Below are 18,062 nucleotides of genomic sequence, written 5' to 3'. Positions count from 1 at the left end.
GAGGATCGGTTGAGTGCACTTTCGAAGTAGTTGGCGAAATGCAACTGCTGCTCGCCAGGAGAATGTGGCTGCGATAACGGAAATCGTGACATACGCCATTTTCCCTGGACTCGTCTCTCAGCCAAGCGTCGTTCCACTTATCGAATCCGAACCAATCGACTATCGTACGCCCTTACATTCTGTGTACGTAGGTGGAACGCCTCGATTCGTGGCCGTTCAGTTTCTCGGCTATTCCCTGTAATACGCGCTCACAGACTGTGCAAACTCTGCTTAATTAAAATCTGTTATTTTAGACGACGAATTAACGACGATTATCCGCTCGTCTTTATAGAGCGCGGCACGGAAGTAATCCAAGCCGAAATTTAAAATTCATATCGAAGATGGTATCCAAGAATATGTACGACGTCTTAAATTAACGTGGGAAATGCTTACCGCTGCTGTTACATATCTTAGAACACTTTTACTATAATTTCCAACTTTTGGAAGAATTTCTGGAAAATTTATTAGGGAGCGAGCTTCCTCTTATATCTCATACAATTTGTGAAAGGTTCTGTCGTAAGATTCTTCTTTGTTCGTCACAAATTGCTATTCAGATTAAACGCAGGAAGTTGAACTTTGAAATTCACATGAATCAAATGACACGCACATTGCCTAACGTTGATATAAAAAGTGACATATGGGGAATAACGTAGTATGCAGCAATAATACGACATGTTAAAATTTCTTACGCTTTCCAATAATCTTGATCTAACTTCGAAAGCTTAGGATTTGCCAGAAAATGGATTTCCTTCCATATCTCGTGTAATTCGAGAAAATTTTCGTGATATTCTTCTCCATGCGTCACAAATACGTCGTCCACGACTGGTTCGGATCAAATCCAGATCCTCTGCCAGGAGGATCGACGAGCGGCAAAAAGCGAGCGTGTCGCCCCTGGCTCGAAGTTTCCGATTACTTCGTAAGCCTCAATTCAAGTTGGCCCATCGCGAATTACGTCATTTCTTTTTAAAACCTTTTTCCGATCGTCGACGAGACGGGGCCAGCCGTTTAGGCTAGATCAATCGATCTCCGCCGAGTTCGACGATTGAGTTCTTTCCCCGCGAGATTGCCCAATCGCAGATTTAACTGCGTCGAACATTGTTTTCGCCACTGTCACGAATCTCGGTTGTTCCAATTACTGGCTAATCCAGCGCAGACTCCTTGCGCCTCGGAGAATTGAATTTTCCTTGGTCTTTTCCGCAACCTGCTCGAAATCGTTGGCTACGCTCGCCGAATCGCTATTTAAATTCCATTACGAAAACTATGTTAATTCGATAGTGAGAGGGAAAGAGGGTTAGTGGAGTAACGAAAGCAAAATAGAAGCGTGAGAACGAAATTAGAACGGAAAGTCGGTGGCATGTAGATGAAGGCGAGAAGAAGGGAAGAAGCTGAAAAATATAAAGAAAAAGTTAATGGAGAGATAAGAGAGGAGAAACGGGGAAAGGGTAAAGGGTGGAGAGCAAAGAGACGTCAAAGAGATAAAGAGGGAAGAGATGGTGGGAAGTTAAAGTGGTAAAGAGAGAAAAAGGAAAGATAGAGAAGGACGTGGCGAAGAAAGAGGGACGCGAATGATGGTAGAGTGTCAAAGGAAGAAAAGAACAACCAAGGGGAAAGGAAATTCACGAGGGGGTATGGGTGGTAGGGGCAAAGAGACAGAGGAGAAAAAGTGGACGAAAGAGGGAAAGAGAGGCGCGTCAGGTGAGCCGGAAAATCCGGTAGCAGTTTTCAGGGATAGACCCAAGGCTTGCAGGCGTTCGACGAGGGTTGAAAGGTGAGGAAGAGGGTAGGTGGCGAACGAGTACAAAGCCGTGCACCAGGAGCTGCGAATACGAGTAGGGACGAAAGTTAAAGAGTGCTCGAAAAAATTTATCGAACGTACCACTTAACTCCCGCCACGTTTTAAAACAGTCTGACGGCACCGTTCGAAAACACTCCCTCCTTTGATTCCAAGTCAACCCCGTCCGTCTATGGTAAACGAGGGGATGGAAAGGGCGATGGGCAAACATACTTATCGTTCGTTCGACAATCGAACAATTTCCTGCGGAAAGAGATTGCCGAGTCTATCGAACGCGTTTAATCATAATCAGACTAGAGGGTTAAAGCCGAAGAAGAAATCGAGGGTTACGCCGTGTGTTCTCTTATCTTCTTCGAGAGATAGAATTTCTTAATAACTGCAATTGCTTCCATTAGATTTAATTCGTTACGTTTATTACGATTCTTTTTCCACGAGTGATCTATTATAGGCTATTATAAGCAGAAAATGCTTCGTAAATTATGAAATACTTAAAGCGAAAGTGGCCCTCTACGTTTTTCGATAGCTACTATCGAGAAATTTATATTTCTGATTTATCTCCACTCCGATTCTCTTCTCGTACAATTTCAATTGACAAATTTCATGGAATTCCTGCTACAAACACTCGTGCGCTGCCTCAAAGTGACTGAGTCGCAAATATAATCGAGGAACTGACACAATTCCCTTCGGGGCAGGTTACTGAAAATTGCAAGAACGAGCGTAACGCGTGCGCATAAAGGATCGAACGCGGTGCAGCATAGAAAGTATTTTGCGGATTGCATTCTTTCTGGGTTAATACGTAATTTCGCAGTGTTTCACACAGAAAGATGGACCAGTTACTTTTAGCCCAACGTTCCCCGTTAGCCGAGGCGAAACGTGAAAGAGCTTGTCCATCCATTCTGCTTCCGGCGACGAGCTCATACATACAGGGCAGCCGCGTCATTGGCTGGACGATAAATCCGGTCCCGTGTTCGCTCGTCCAAGAGGAAGTTACGTGGCGGTCGCTGAATTATGTCGGTTCGACGTTAGATAAATTTTACGTGGCCCTGTTCATCGATGATTCTACCTCTCTTTTTCGGGCGACTCGATCGCCATGTCGATCGCCAGTCGAGAAACCCAACGGTATTTCTGAATTACAGTAGCGAATCACAATCGTCCTACTGATATTCCAATTTTCTGAATCTCGGTTTTGCGTTATTTCATCGCATCGTATCTAAAAGTTTGATATTACGGAAATGAAACTAAGACGCACACCTGTGAAAAAGAATTGGAAAATAAGAACTACGTGCCAATGTACAAGTATCGAGTATATTTTCTAGTCAAATAACTGAATTATTATGAAATTTGTCTTTATCTCGGAAATAGCTAACGTTGAAGAAGAAAAAGTTTTAACCGACACTTCTTTATGTAATATAATACGCAATCATAATACAATAATTACAATATAGTGATATACTCAATTTATTCTGACCATCGTTTTATTTTTTCGATTCTTCCTCCATATAACTGCTCGATATTGTAAACCAAACGGGAATTTTAATCATTCTGATCTTCAAGAATCATGTATTAAACATACGTTTCGAGAGAACGATATAAATCCTATTCCGGATCATGGCACTTAGCCCGATAAAAAGCAGAGTCGCAACGCGACGAAGCGCGGGCTCGTGTCGCGAACAAACGACCGGCCACGAAAATATAAAAGAGGGATATCCATCCATCGTCCTTTCGTGGAACGAGACCGCCGTACCTATGATCGTCACCGTCGGTCTGCACGATAAATCCGTGGCTCGTTCGCACGAGGGAAAGGACTCTTACATTGTGTCGTGTCGGATAGCTCAATTCATATCAGGATCACGGTGAACGACGAATCGGAAAGTACGAAACGAGAGGAGCGTGTCGGTGGTGCGTCATGTCAATCGGATTCCACGAGAAAACCGAAATTTGTGGGACCGCGGTGAAACGATGCCATCCTGCACACTCTTCTCTATCCCATTCTTTCTCTCCGTCATACGTTCACGTCCGGTCGATTCACTGATGTGATTTCACTGCCTGTGACCGGAAGCAGTGGACGCGCGTGACGGCCCAGACCGCGTAAAAAGGCGCAAAGCCATCGCGATGGATGGACCTTTATTTTTCAAAGATCTCTGTAAAAGATCGCGATTCTCAGCCCTTCGGAGCTAGATTAATATACCGGTGATCCCTCCAGTCGTATTTTCGTTACGAATGACGGTGATCGTGTAGGCTGTAGAGTACTATCTCTCTTTCTATATATATAATATATTATATGTGAGGAGAATTCAACGATCAGATTTAAGTCAGATATCGGATGGACTTGATGCAATTCCGTCTTAGAGTAAGACTGGATCTAGGATGTACGTAATGCTAGTTGGACTTAGCTGGAGCATAATTCAGAGGTGTACAAGCCCCGTGTGAATCTAATCCAGTTTATCATAGGCTAACTCGGATCTGGTCTACACTTAGCCTAGACGTAACTCTAGTTTCAGTGCAGTTTGGAGTGACTACTTTAATCGGCTAACCCAGGTCGTTGACAGGTCATTTTGTAGCTACAAAGTCCGAAATGCAAACTACGTGTACCGAACAGGAACCAACATTCTTCATGAATGAAGATATCGTTTTATGAAATTCGATTAAAATTTTCTCGAGTGCGGTGTACAATTTGTGTACGCTTTTATCCTGCAATTGATGTACGAGGAACAACTACATACACAGTGTGACAAAAATAACCGAACTTCTTAAGACTAAGAAAAGCCAGTTGTCACATAGAAATACGCCTCTCATTGTCACTATGTTAAATTTGTACAGCGATTACGTCGTCGGAAGCAGAATTACAATAATCAACATCAAAGTAAAGTTCGTTCACGCGTCGGAAAATTTGATTCTGTTGCGTGACAATGCGCCGATTCATCGCGCGCCCGCTGTAACTGCTTTTCTTCAGAACAAACAAATTAAAATGTTGCAGCACCCTGTTCGCCAGATTTGGCACAGCGCAATTACGTTTTGTCTCCAATGCGTCAAATAACAAGGAAGGGAAAACGTTCTAACAACATTCGCGATATCTGGAAGGCTGTGACGAGCACTTTCAAAGGAATTCCATAGAAACACGTGTAACAGTTATGTAACGCATTAGTTGAGCGTGAAAATCGTTGTGTCGCCATAGGAGGAACGTGTTTTGAATAACATAACATCTTTTTCCTCTACACGATGCCCCTGGTTTATTATCTTTAAAAAAGTTCGGTTATTTTTCGAACAGACCGTGTATATTTGTAGTCTAACTCTTTTCCGTTTCTGTTCCCTCGACTAAACAATGAAACCATTCGTAGCAACGATGCTCTAATTGTTTCCATTATTGTATATTATAAATATTAGCATTTTTAAAAATGCACGAAACCTGTCCTCGTTAATTATGAAAAACGTAAGACTCCAGGTCTAAAAGACAGAATCTTTGTACCAATAATGCCAAAACGTTCGCCGACTTTCGTGTCTGAAAGAATGAAACTCAAAGGAGAGAAATTCAGTCAATTATCTTCAATTGATATTCTCGCTAACGAAGAACACCAATAAAGACATGGATCAGTCTGTTTCGTTAATTTCCATTCGAATATTAAACGAGAGGAGAAAATTATTCAAAACGAGCGGGCTTCTCTATAACGAAGGAACCATATCGACCATTTCGTATATCTATCGTTGGTTGTTTCGTCGGAGGGAGTTTCTAGACTACGTAGTGACACGAAAGGCAATTGCACGCAGATCCCTGTTGTTCAACGAACCGTTCGGAGTCTTCCGCAGTCGACCATTTCGCGTTAGAAAGAGTGGAACACAGGTTCGAGGAAAGCAGCCGACTTTATATCGCCACTTTTATGTCAGCGCACGCGAAAACGTCAGCTCCGTGCGCGGCACAGTATGCGAAATTCATACTCGTTCCAGTTTTCAGGAAGAATACGAGAATCGTGGGTGGCGAACGCCCGGTTCTCGGCGATACAAACGTTTCGTACACGAACGACCGAGATAGGGCTCGTTTTTTTTCACCCTTCTGGTCGTCGTCGAAATTGGCGCGCAAAGGTCCGCACAGATGGCCGGTCACGATAAGAAAAATTTTGCACGAATTTACCGATATTGGTCGATCGTTATCGGTGCTACTGTTCCGTGGCCAATGGGAAAAATCGCGTGTTCCCATCTTTTCCTCTATTTTTTCCCCTTTTTCGAAAGCGGAAGGACCGCTTCAATATTTCAACAGCTCAGATAAAAATATTTCGGTATTTCGTATTTTTTCTTACACGCTTTTACGTGTAACTTTTATCTTATTTCCTTTTTCTGTTGAGTATTTGATATTGAAAAGATACGCAGACTATAGGCAACAACACGATAAGTCACGTTTCCTACTTTTTTACGGCTATGTACATTGCCGATCAATCCCAAATTACTAGTATTGTTCGTATATTTAGTTTTCGAAGCAAACATGCGTTTTTTCTGTCTCTTCAACATTTTCAACATGTCGTTCGTCCGTCATATCAGCACATTGGAATTATAATATTTTGACATTTATATCTTTAGCTTCAGTAAAACTTTATCGATCTATCAGCTATTTTCAAGACTGCAAGTTTTCATTTTCAATTATGTCGTATTAGAATTTTTCTTACCACTGTTTTTCTCCTTCCTATTATATACCGAATATATTACATTAAATGATCGAGCGGAATGATATAAGCGTTCTTCGAATTTGACACGCTTACGTTAATTACACGACGGGATCCTGATCGCAACATTACTAAAACACCGTGAACTCTGATTCGGAATTCGCATTAGCAGATAACACACAGGAACTTATTACCATTACCAAAGGGAATGGGAACTTACGACAGGACTACTACCGCAATTACCGGCAATAGCAACATTAGAAGAAACTCGAATCATGGCTGTTCCAGTTTCAATATCCGTCCCCAATCGACGTCGAAACAGATTGCACGTACGTTTTGCGTGCTAATTACGCGCGCGTAATCTACGTTTGAACTCGCATTCGAAATGTAACCGAAAATTCCGATAGAACATCGATGCACGATTTAAAAAAATAAAAAAAAAAAGAAAAAGAGAAGGCCGACTGCACGCGGAATTCAAATAACAAGAGTGCCCTGGGATTTGGTTCGTTGTTTCGATTCCCAGTATAAACGAACCGCGTTTCTCTGCGTAGGCAGATTATAGTCGAAACAGAAAAAAAGAAGACAAAAGAAAATAGCCGGTTGCAGACGTCCCGAAGAAAAACGAAAATCGAAGCAGACCACGAGAGGGCGTACGTATAACCGGACGACAAATCGAAAACGGTGCATTCGTTAGCATGAAAAGTGCTCTTACACTGTGTTCGGTCGAACAGAGAGACCGCGGTCCACGGCATGGGATCGTTGAAAATAGTCGAATCGAAAGGACGGAGGGAACGAGGGTTGCGAATCGTCATTCCTATGCGTCATTTCACTTGGCTCCAAGCGAAATTTCCATGACCACGTATGCGTTCAACCTTTCCATTTTCTTTTTTTCTCCCTATTTTCCCTCCCTATTTGCTTGTTTTATTTCCGTCCTTTCTACTTTTTGCCCTGGTCCCGGCATTTTCACTCTTTTCGCGCAATTACAAATAGAAATTCCGAGAGGTCGGAGTCGGGGACACGCGGACGTATTAAACTGGACGTCGACGATTCGGTGCCACGACCATCGATTCTGAATAATTCTGCCTGCCATTTTGTTTCGTTCGTCGCTGGCAAAGGGGCACCAGAGGGAAGAGAAAAATCTTCCCTCCGCTCGTTACATCGCGATCCCGTACGTTTCGCGGATATACGATACTCGTTGCTCTCTTTTTTTCGTCTCGCTCGTCTAGCCAAAAGGAAATCGAGTCGTCGTCGCTGCAAAACGGGGAATTAACAGGTCGTGTCGAGTGCAACGTGCTCTCTCGTGGAACAGCACCAAAATAACCGTGTAACTGGTCGATTCTTTCGTTTCGGTCAAGGGAATACCTCCGTTTCGACGTACGCACGTATTTCGGTGCTTTGTTCGCTGCAGATTTATATTTTGCACGCCGATGATACTCTTTCGCTGCTCTGGAATTACAGTAAACTAAAGCATACTTAACGCTTAACCTATCGCTCTTACGCTAATGTGAGTGTACATCGATTTTATTATTACGTAACTGTGCATTTCTTATCTCTTGTCGTTTTTAATTCATTTAACTTTCGTGTTAAAGGAGATTTCAATTAATACCAACAAAGTATTCGCTTCCTATAATGAGTTGACAGTTCGTGTATCTTGCCTTTGATACCAAAAATGCAGAGAATTTTCACGACCAGGAGATTATTTTCTAAATCGTTGATTCCGAATTCGTCTCTAACCGAAGCTACTTTCCTGTGAAATGTACAGCACGTACATCATTAACGAGTATTATTATCTTGTCAAAAATCCCGTATATCAAATACAAACGTACAAGTTCATACGTCCATCTATACATCACATTCCTCAATTCACGATCCACGTTCGCTGAAAGTGAAATGCTTAAAATTCCAATGGAAAACTGGATCACAACCAAATATCGTTTAATCGTCCAATTTTTCCCGTGGCGACGTATTCGAAAGGAAATCAGGTCGTATTCGAGTACGAAAGAAAAATTAACGCGCGCCGGCGTGTTAGAGTGGAAAGTGGTAGACGAGAAGAGGACTATGCCACATCCTCTGGTCGGGCATTTTTCAAGCCGTAGCTCGTTATCGAACGTGGTCGGTCGCCTTTCGACCGGATAGATTCGATTCGCATTCAGAGCCAGCTGGAAGCGGAAAAAAAAACGAGCCATTGCGGCGTCGTCATTCCGCCGTGTCATTCCGCTTCAGAAGCCGCGCCGCGCGTCCAACGAGCCGAAATTTGAATGACGCTTTTCCCGATCGCCTCCGCGTACCCCATTCCGCCACTCCACCCATCCTTCCTCGTTCTCTCATTCGATTTCGATCGTCCGCAACGCGAAACTAGATTTTTATCCGCCTCTGTGTCGCGTACCGTTCGCCGCTGATTCTTTTAGCACGGCCAAAAACCGCGCATTCACTGCCTATCCCCGATGATTTCCCCGCGTTTCCTCGACGATCGATCGATCATCCACCAGGTCGTTACCAATTTCCACCAGTCTTGTCCAGGGAAAATGGAACTTTTTCCACGGGACAACTCGATTAGAGATACTCGATCTTTTTTATTTGGATCTCTAATTTCGTGGTCCGACCGGTTAGTTAGTTGACTTCTGTGAAAGTCGTTACGTAGGATCCCGTTCGTTTCTTTTTGCAATTCCGCAGTAGTTTACCAAGAGACGAAGTTAAATACTTGGACCGAATTTTTAGAATCACAGAGAAAGGAGTGTGAAGAACGAGGTCCCTGGCAGGAGGAAGATTCGTTCGATCGGTGGTCACCGGATCGAGGCTCGAATCTACTCTTTGCCTCGATTGCTCTAACTAATTGAACTCCGGCTAGTCCCCGTTCCCAGACTCTCCTCTTTCCGAGTCTAATAACGCCAAATGGCTATCTACCTACTTTCTAGCTCGGATCCAGATTCCATGGTCTTACCTTTATCTCGACTGTTTTAACGACTCCGAGCTATCTAAACTACGATAGGTTCTTCCTCCCCCTCCCCCCGAGCCGATCACTTGAAATTACCGAATCTTACAAAGACCACCTTCGCACATGCAAAAGGTTCAATCGGACCATTTTTCGGTGGCGGTTTGGAAGAAGTCCCACCTTCGCGTGGAGTTTTTTCCGGTCGATCGTTTGCAGTAGCGTCCGCAGCGTATCCGGGATCGTTTTCTTAACGGTCGACGAGAATCCCTGTTACCAGCGAAAAGTTTGCCAAGTTTCGCGACGTTATTCGACGCGATGTCGGTTGTTGCTGGTACGAGTCTCTCGTGCAAACCGTTCGAGCGTACCAAAAAACGGTAAAAAAGAAAAGGAAGGTGGGTACGGGTGAGAGAATGGGACGGAAGAAACACGGTAAATTTACATGTTGGCCGAATATCGAGAGGGCAGTTGGAACAACCCCTCCGGCGGAAAGTTTTGAAAGGTTGGCTCTCGCTTCAGGCCGCACGGAAGCCTGTGTTTTCCGCGTGGCGAGGTGGAAGGGACCAACGAGGGAAGGCAATTCGCATTTGCACGGGTACCCGCGACAACACCGCGTCACTCGAATGCACGTAACGAAATACCGGGGACCGCGTCACGTTTTGTCACTGTCGTCGCTGATGGCTGGATGAGAACTCGGGAAGGGTCGTCGTGGAGGAGAGAAGAAGATAGAGAGAAGGAAGAAGGAAGCGGAAGGAAGGACGGTGGGGCGGAGAGATACATCGGGGAAGTTTCTGCAGACTTTCGACTTGGCAACGGTACCGACGAGGAACCTTCAATTTTAATGAACCGAGCATGAAGTACAGATAGAAAGTGGGGAGAGTGTGTTCGGCCGAGGAAAGTTTCGCTCGATGCTCGTCCTTTACTCTTTTCTCTCCCTGTCTGTCTCTGCCGTACTGTGTCTCCCGTTCCTTGGAATTCCGTCTAGAAGGAAATTTCAGCCGCACTCTGAATATTGGACGCGAAGCTTCATTGGATGCGTACATTTTGCGCATGTGTACGTACGTACAGGAAAATCCACGAAAGAAGGAGGAATAATGCATGGGAATTATCGAGAAGCTCTTATTAGACAGTCGGACAAACATCCCTCGTTGTCGTTTAAAACGAACACCCACCCCATTTCGTTCTTCGTTTATGGTAACGTGTAACGCGGGGCAAGCGTTGCGTTAGGTCGCCTGGAATGTTAATAAACATGGGAACAATGGAGGATTTCAATTTCACAGCGCGTTAACGACGATCGGGACACGGGCTAATGGCGGTTAATAATGGCCGACGAAGCGCGGCCTGTGGCCCGCGATGTCTTAATTGCCGGTCATTGCGATAATAAAAGTAATACAAACCGGAATGCAATCGGAATGTCGTTATTATACGGGATATTAATTAACGGGCAGCGGCGCATTATTAGAGGCGCACATTGCCTCGGACATGGCCTCTCTACGTCCTTTTAATCGCGAATAAATCCCGACCAGTTTCCCCCTCTTTCCCGTCCTCTCTATTTCTCCGCTTCACCTCTCTTCTCCTCGATTTTTTTTTCTCCTTTTCTTTACCCTCTGTACGTCCTCCTTTCTCGCTTTATTTCCTTCTTCGACGCTTTTTCCTTTTTCCACGCGGTCCTTCCCTTTCTTTTGCTTTTTTCCTTTTTTTTTTTTTTTAAACGCGCGATTATCCATAGTACAGCGACACACTGGTAGCGGCCTGGCTGGCTATCGGCTTTAATTAACACGCCCGCGTTATATCCACCGTGTCGTGAACGGTTGAGACAAAGGACAGTGGCTCTTTGTTCATCTCGTCGGTGGAGGCTCTTTCACACGCTCGAGAGCCATAGGGCAGGGCGTGTCCACTCGTACAGCCTCTCCCTTCAGAACCAGTTCCACTTGTTTGTAAACACGGAAGGACTTCTATTTCCATAGAGGAGAGAAGGTGGTATTCCAAGATCGTTTCAGCCACGTTTCATTATTTCTCTCTGCAGGACAATGGAGTGTGTCCGTCTCGACCGTCAGCCAGTATAGTACACTCACTCTAGATCCACTTGATATCTTAATCTACTTTTAATTCAGCAGACCAGGCCGATTACGAACACCTCACCGATGAAATTAATGTTTCCCGTGCCATTTATTTAGCTACCTAGCCGTATATCTCGATTATTTTACCTCGCCTCTGTTAACGGATCGTCGTGATTAACGCGAGATAAATATGAAGATCGACGATACGTTGATGGTTCTTCTTTTTTCGCGGATATACCACACCCTGTTCCTCCGTCGTACACGCCATACGTATACTTATTTATTAAGCAACTTGTTCAAAAGTGAACCTCGACCGTCGTTAGCGATTAATCATTTCTAATGTACCTTCCTTCTTCGAAGACTTGTCTGAAGGACAGATTTTTGGTTTGTCTATATCGAGACAAGAAAATAATGCGATTGTTCGATCGGAAAAGAATCGGAGCACGCGTCCATCGTGTACTTGGACACTTGCGTCCACTCGACGCTTCGGTGGAAATCCTTGTCCTCCGAGAGTGCGCGCAAGTGGTTGGAAAACACGGAGCGTTCGGTCAAAAATAGATTTTCCACCGGCAGGTTTATCACCAGCGGTATTGTGCAGCTCGACCGGAGTTCCCCTCCTCGAGACTTCTTGAACTTCCGGCGGCCGGCGACCAGGAGGCTGGCCTCGAGAAACACAAAGACTGTCCATTTGCCATCTGATAATAATTGGAAAAGTTATCGCGGAGATGAAGTTTTCCCCGCGACTAACGTCTCCCGTGGTCCATTCCCTGTAATGTAAAATGGGGAAACTTTCGCATCGGGGAATAACTTCCGGTGCTTTTGAATGATATTACTTTCTTTCCGGCGCAAACACCGGGCCTTCTTGCCAGTCCGCTGGCTTTCTTGGCCTGAATTTTCAACCAGACCAGCGCGCGGCTCGGCGCGACAGCATCGCGGGCAGCGAAAAAAGGAAAGAACCACAGAGAGACGATGCAGAGGAGATTAATTCGATCGTGTAAATTACTTTGCGTCCGGTCTCGTTGCTCTTGCCGCCTTTCACGTTATTAATATCGCTTCGTTAGCTGCGAACGCACACGCGAGAATTCCTTTACCGATTCGAAAAATGATCACCGGTGCGGTGTATGGTTACGAGGTACCGATGTCAGCACCCATTTAACGCCAGATAGAGATCGTTTTACGATCGAAAAGACGATATGGCTTTAAATATAATTACCAGAACGTTAAGATGACTTTATCTGGTATAGCCAGAATGGAATTGGAACGGGGAGGCGATTAAAAATTTCAATAGATCGGATACGATAAATTGTCACACCCACGCAATTTATCCTGCAGACACAGGTTCTCTGCATGATATCGGGATAATAGGTTATTTCTCTAATAATTGTTTCTTAATGCATCTATTAGTTCAACGCGAAGAATATATTGTAAAAATAATCGACAACGTAATTTTACTTTACCTTTACTAACTCTTTAAATTCAACCTAGAAATTACAAATTTTTCACGACCAAGTACGTTTCGCTTCTTTTGAGGAACAAATTTATTTGCTTAAGAGCGAAATATTTATCCTCGGGCGAATTCTAAAATTGTAAAAATAATTCCCTAGAATCTAAGCACAATATCGCAAAGAGTATCTTCTGTCGCTTTTAATTCGCATAACGTAAGCTTCGAAAATAAAAATCATCACTCTCGAAGAACCGAGCTACGTTTCGCGTGTCAAACATTGTGTTCCATTCGTCGAACGCAGATTTTCATCTCGTTACCTGCCTCGGTCGCCTTTAAACTACTTTTCGCCGTGTCATCGACGTGCATATGGGAACGTGACCCAGTACGCGAAGTCGCGGCGGAAGTTGGATGGCGAAAACGAGAAATCACCGGTCAGATGGAAGTTCCGAGAGCCGTGCATCTACCCGTTCACCGCACCGTGAATCCGATGTTTTCGACACCAAATCGAATTTCCACCGATTGCATTACTTCGCGTGCTGTTTCGGTCAGCTATGCAGCCACGGATGCGATATTAGCGAATCAGATCGAAACCTCTATCCTCGCTCGATTTATTGATTATTTCATTAACACAGACGAATTTCGAAAAGCGATGAATTTCGATCTAAAAGTCAGAATTACGAGGCGAATGTGTTACAATTTTGAAGTGTATTATATCACCGTAAAAATCACTATCAAAAACAATGTATCACCATAAAAATCACTATCATATATCATTCTAATAAAAATAGCGGTAGTATATCACTGAAACGAAACGAAATGATCTATTAGAAACGACTGAATAGCAGTGGATAAATCGCGAATCTGCGGAGTTTCGGTGACAAATGGAAGCTCTAGATGAATAATAATTCTACGAAACAGTCGAATAATGGTATCTTGATATTTATACGTTACTGCAGGTTTCTGCTCGTATGTTCCAAGGCCCGACGTATTTTCCTTCGTGAAAATTTTCATCATCGATCCACTCTTATTCGTCTGTGCACGCGGCCAGCAATTAATCATTGTAGCCCGCGATTATGTCTAATTGTTAATATAATAGGCAGGCAATCGCAGCCACTTGGTCCCGTGAACATTCATAATGCGACAACAAGTCGACGCGTTGTCGTCACTGAAATTGCATATCGGCTATTGTTGAAACGCTCGACGGTCGTCGCTCGGTTCCACGTTGATATAATTACGAGCAACCTATTTTTCTCGTTGTTTAGCTTACACAGTACGCGTCTACCATTGTCTACATTTTTCTTTATCATAATTTAAATAACGTCGAGATGCTCGGCGGTCAATGCGCCGTTCCACGACGAAATAATAACGGACGACTCATTTTCTGGGCATTTCAGTCGTATATAGATACGAGCTCTATAGAGAGCTCGCTTGTCACCGATCAGACTTCTTTATTACAATTTGATACTTTTTCCTGACCATCCTTCAATTTTTTGTTCGACGCCTCTCAATCGCATTCGCGTCACTTTCTCGTATGAATATAATTGCGCTGGCGCCTCGTGCCGCAGCGAAAATCCTGCTGATCCCCGTTTATTGGAATAATTTTACAAACGGCCGCTTTTTCCACGCGGACACGGGAAACAAAAGGGATGCGAGCTTTGGTCGGGCCATTATTAATTTTCCGAGCCGGTTCAATTAAATCGCAGTCTCTGTCGAGCCACGAAGAGGACAAAGTCTCGCTGACTTCCCCTTCTTTGCAGTCTCGTGACTCGTTCAGCTGTTCCTTTTTGGTCGACGGCTTCTACCTCTTCGTTCTCGTTTTTATCTGCTCTCGATACTTCGTACGATAGTTGCTTCGTTGAGAGTTTACTCACTGCTTTAGATGGAATTATTGGTAATAATGACTGTATGCTTTAACGGAGAAAAGATAAGAGGTCTTTAAGCTGTTTTCCCACTTGTATAAATCAACGTTGTTCGAGTTAAAATCCGGCTTAGAATTTTCGAAAATTGTTTCCACTACGTCTCGATGATATAGAGTGGTACACGTACTGAAAACGTTACATACGAGACACGTTACGACTGGGTTTACAGAGATATTTTCGCAGCTGAAACGCGCGCCACGGCCGCCGTTTACAATTTTCATTATTTACATCACGGCTTCGAAAAGCTGTCGCGCGAAATGAAACTTGAAACGATCAGGCTGGTCACTTAATCCCGCCATTCAGAATTCTGAACGAACAAACCGACGTTGAAATCGAAATTGCGAGGCTTAAAGTATTGTATACGATTGGCAAAACGGTTTGTTTACTTTTCTCGCTAACAACGGGCTGGATTTTATCGGATCTTATAAAGCAATTAATTTGAAAATTTTCATTACACTCGCGCTCGTGCGCGAGATCATCGGTGATTTTGTAAAAACGTAGATTAATCGCTTTCTCGTTGCCGCGTATGGCCCATTGTACCTTTTCCCATTCAGAACGCATGAATGCACGTTCATTAGCAAAGGAAAACACGTTGCTAATTTTCCTCGATATTTTACAATATGTTTAATAGAAAAATCAGAGTTAATGGCGCTGTTGAAAGTTACAACGACTTCGGTAAATCGTGAAAAATGTAATTCCACTGGAACGTGATTCCTTTTTGAACGCCTGTTACATCCTCGACGGTCGAAGAAACAATCGAGTGCATACGGAGCTCGTGGTACACGTACAAATCGTCGTGTCTCTCAGTTGACCACCGGCGTTCCGCGTTTTATTTCCTGAAAATACGTTCGCCGGGGAATTTGTCTCGGCGTCGAGAGCGTCGTCGACGCTGACGTGATTTATAGGCAGTGTAACAGAACGCTTCTCTCTTTTTCTGTTTCAGATGTGAACTGTTGCCAGAAGTATTATCGATTCGCATTACGTATGAAGTAATTGGAAATCGCAGTGGACAAGGTGAGTAATTATTTCCTTCTTTTATTCCACTTTGGATACGTTCGCGAGTAGATGGAATTCTCGATTTATCTTCACTTTCGCGCCAGTTTAACTCGTTAATTATCGATCGTCAAAAGATTTTAATTCTTTTAACGAATTCTCCGGTGGTGCAGTTTGAGAAGATCCGATATTCCAACGAAGTTGTTGCCTGTTTTTAGAAATTTGATTCACTCAGTGATTCGTGTTTGTTAATTGATGAACACAGTGAAAAGGGCAGAGTGAAAAGAGCGTACGCCAAATATGCATCAGTTTTTCTTCTCTCTCATTGATATTGAAAGCGAACAAATACATAGCGGAAAAATTTTTCATTATTCATTTATCGATTATCGAGCTGTGATGAAAAGTGGAAAGAAATATGTACGTGCAGCTACTGGCGACGAATTAAATTAAATAAAAACTTTCTGTGTTTCTTATTTATTCGCTAAACATATTGAATATAATATTTACGTTAACATTCCAAATACGTTTAAAATACGTATCGAAGTTATAAGAACTAATGAATTAATCGCTTGTTGTAAATAAAGTCTAATAAAAAGTGTAACACAATGAATTTATTACACAACGTTTGGTTAGTAATTTGATTTAATTATTATTCGAAAGAGCGAAATAAAGAAACTATTTCTCTTGAAACTTGCTCTCCCGCAAATTTATATAGAATTCGGGCATGTGCTCCTTTTTCACTGGATTTCTCAATTTGTAACCAGATTCTTTTCCGAGACGGTGCATTTGATGGATGCGACGCGAAACAAGTTCAATTGTAACGGAGACGAGCGGAGGCAATGAGAAAGCCACCGTTACTCCAAATTACTTCAACAATCTTTCAAGCCACGGTTTCTTCTCGAGCTTGGCTAACGGGAGCGAAGCGAAGGAAAACAAGTAACATAGAGGAGCGCGATGCCATCTAATCGGCCGTTCGTCTTCTTTTTTTCTGTTGCAGGTTTTCCCGACTGCCGCGACGTTTCTCTCTACTTATTATCAAGAAGTATTTCTTACTATCGCAATTGTACTCCGTAACACGGTGTCTTCACCTAAAGTAAACGGTTTATTCGTATTTTTGAGACTCGTGATAGCTTCGTAGTGTGCAAATGTAAATTAGGGCGAACGAAAAAAAAAACAAAAAAAAATCGCGAAACTACAAGAAACAAAACAGAAATATAGAAACAAAAATAAACGATCGAACAAGATCAAACCTCAAGAAGACGCAAAATACCAGGAGAAAAGAAATGAATAAGACGAAGACGGCGAGGAAGATGAACAACAAGGAAGAAGCGTAATGAAAATACACAGATACACACACACACACACACAGTAACACATACATACACCGAGAATACTACCCTTTATTAACTCGTAATTGCAACGAAGTTTTTTCTCTTTCTACTCGAACTTGACTAGTTTACTTAATCCAATGATCGATTATTAAGGATTGCGAGAGATTATATAAATATAAATATATAAATATAAATATGAATATAAATATAAATATAAGCGTAAAACACGAGATGTGTCCTCCAGTCCTCGATGAGCGTTCTCTTGTTTCTCGTCGAACGGAGAGATTTAATGTACATAGCGAGAGTTTTGTATATTTGTAAAATAGATAGGGCATTTTATTATAAACAATAAAGTTATTTATATATATTTTAATCACAACACGGATAACGAATTCCTTCCGACCCATCAGCAGCAGCAACCCGCGATGTACACCGAGGGGATCGATGTTCTCGGAGCGAGCGGTTAATCGGATCGACCATCGGCAACACACACACACGGTCATGCGGATCTACGGAGGATGTCGCGATCTAAAATTCTATCAACCGGTATGTATTATGGAGGATCATAAAGGAGGCCGTTAACGAAAGCATTTAGTATCATTAGCGAGCAGAACGGTTTTCTCGATGATACAATTCGTTTGCAGCAACGAATCACCCATCATCCACCCTATTCCTTGCCTTCCATCAAAGATGTCCGCTTCGTAAATGATTTCGAACCAATGGGCGTCGATACAACATCGTAAAACCACGAATACCGAGAGACACTTCAAGGTATGAATCGTGCGATCATTGAAAAACTATCGTTCCGAAAGTTTCATCGAGCTTTTGAAATTTCTAGAATTTTCATGTTAAATCGTGACTATGGTAAATTTCTGTTCTACCAGCATTCTTCGGTAAAAATTT

At 43.1% G+C, this 18,062-nt stretch overlaps 1 protein-coding gene across 1 annotated transcript in view; it reads left to right on the top strand.

Annotated features, from left to right (window-relative positions):
- The window catches only part of LOC100740501 (toll-like receptor 6), a 48,184-nt gene extending 30,646 nt beyond the window's left edge, over positions 1 to 17,538 (top strand). The window contains exons 2-3 of the transcript XR_002946569.2: positions 15,779 to 15,849; positions 16,826 to 17,538. The gene's annotated coding sequence lies outside the window, so the exon portion shown is untranslated. The remainder of the gene's footprint in view (positions 1 to 15,778; positions 15,850 to 16,825) is intronic.
- The last annotated feature ends 524 nt before the right edge of the window (positions 17,539 to 18,062 follow it).

Source organism: Bombus impatiens, unplaced genomic scaffold, assembly GCF_000188095.3.
Source record: "Bombus impatiens unplaced genomic scaffold, BIMP_2.2 scf_0317, whole genome shotgun sequence".
Classification (NCBI taxonomy): Eukaryota; Metazoa; Arthropoda; class Insecta; order Hymenoptera; family Apidae; genus Bombus; species Bombus impatiens.
Note: the sequence above shows the minus strand (reverse complement) of the source record. Positions and strands in the feature narration are given on the sequence as shown.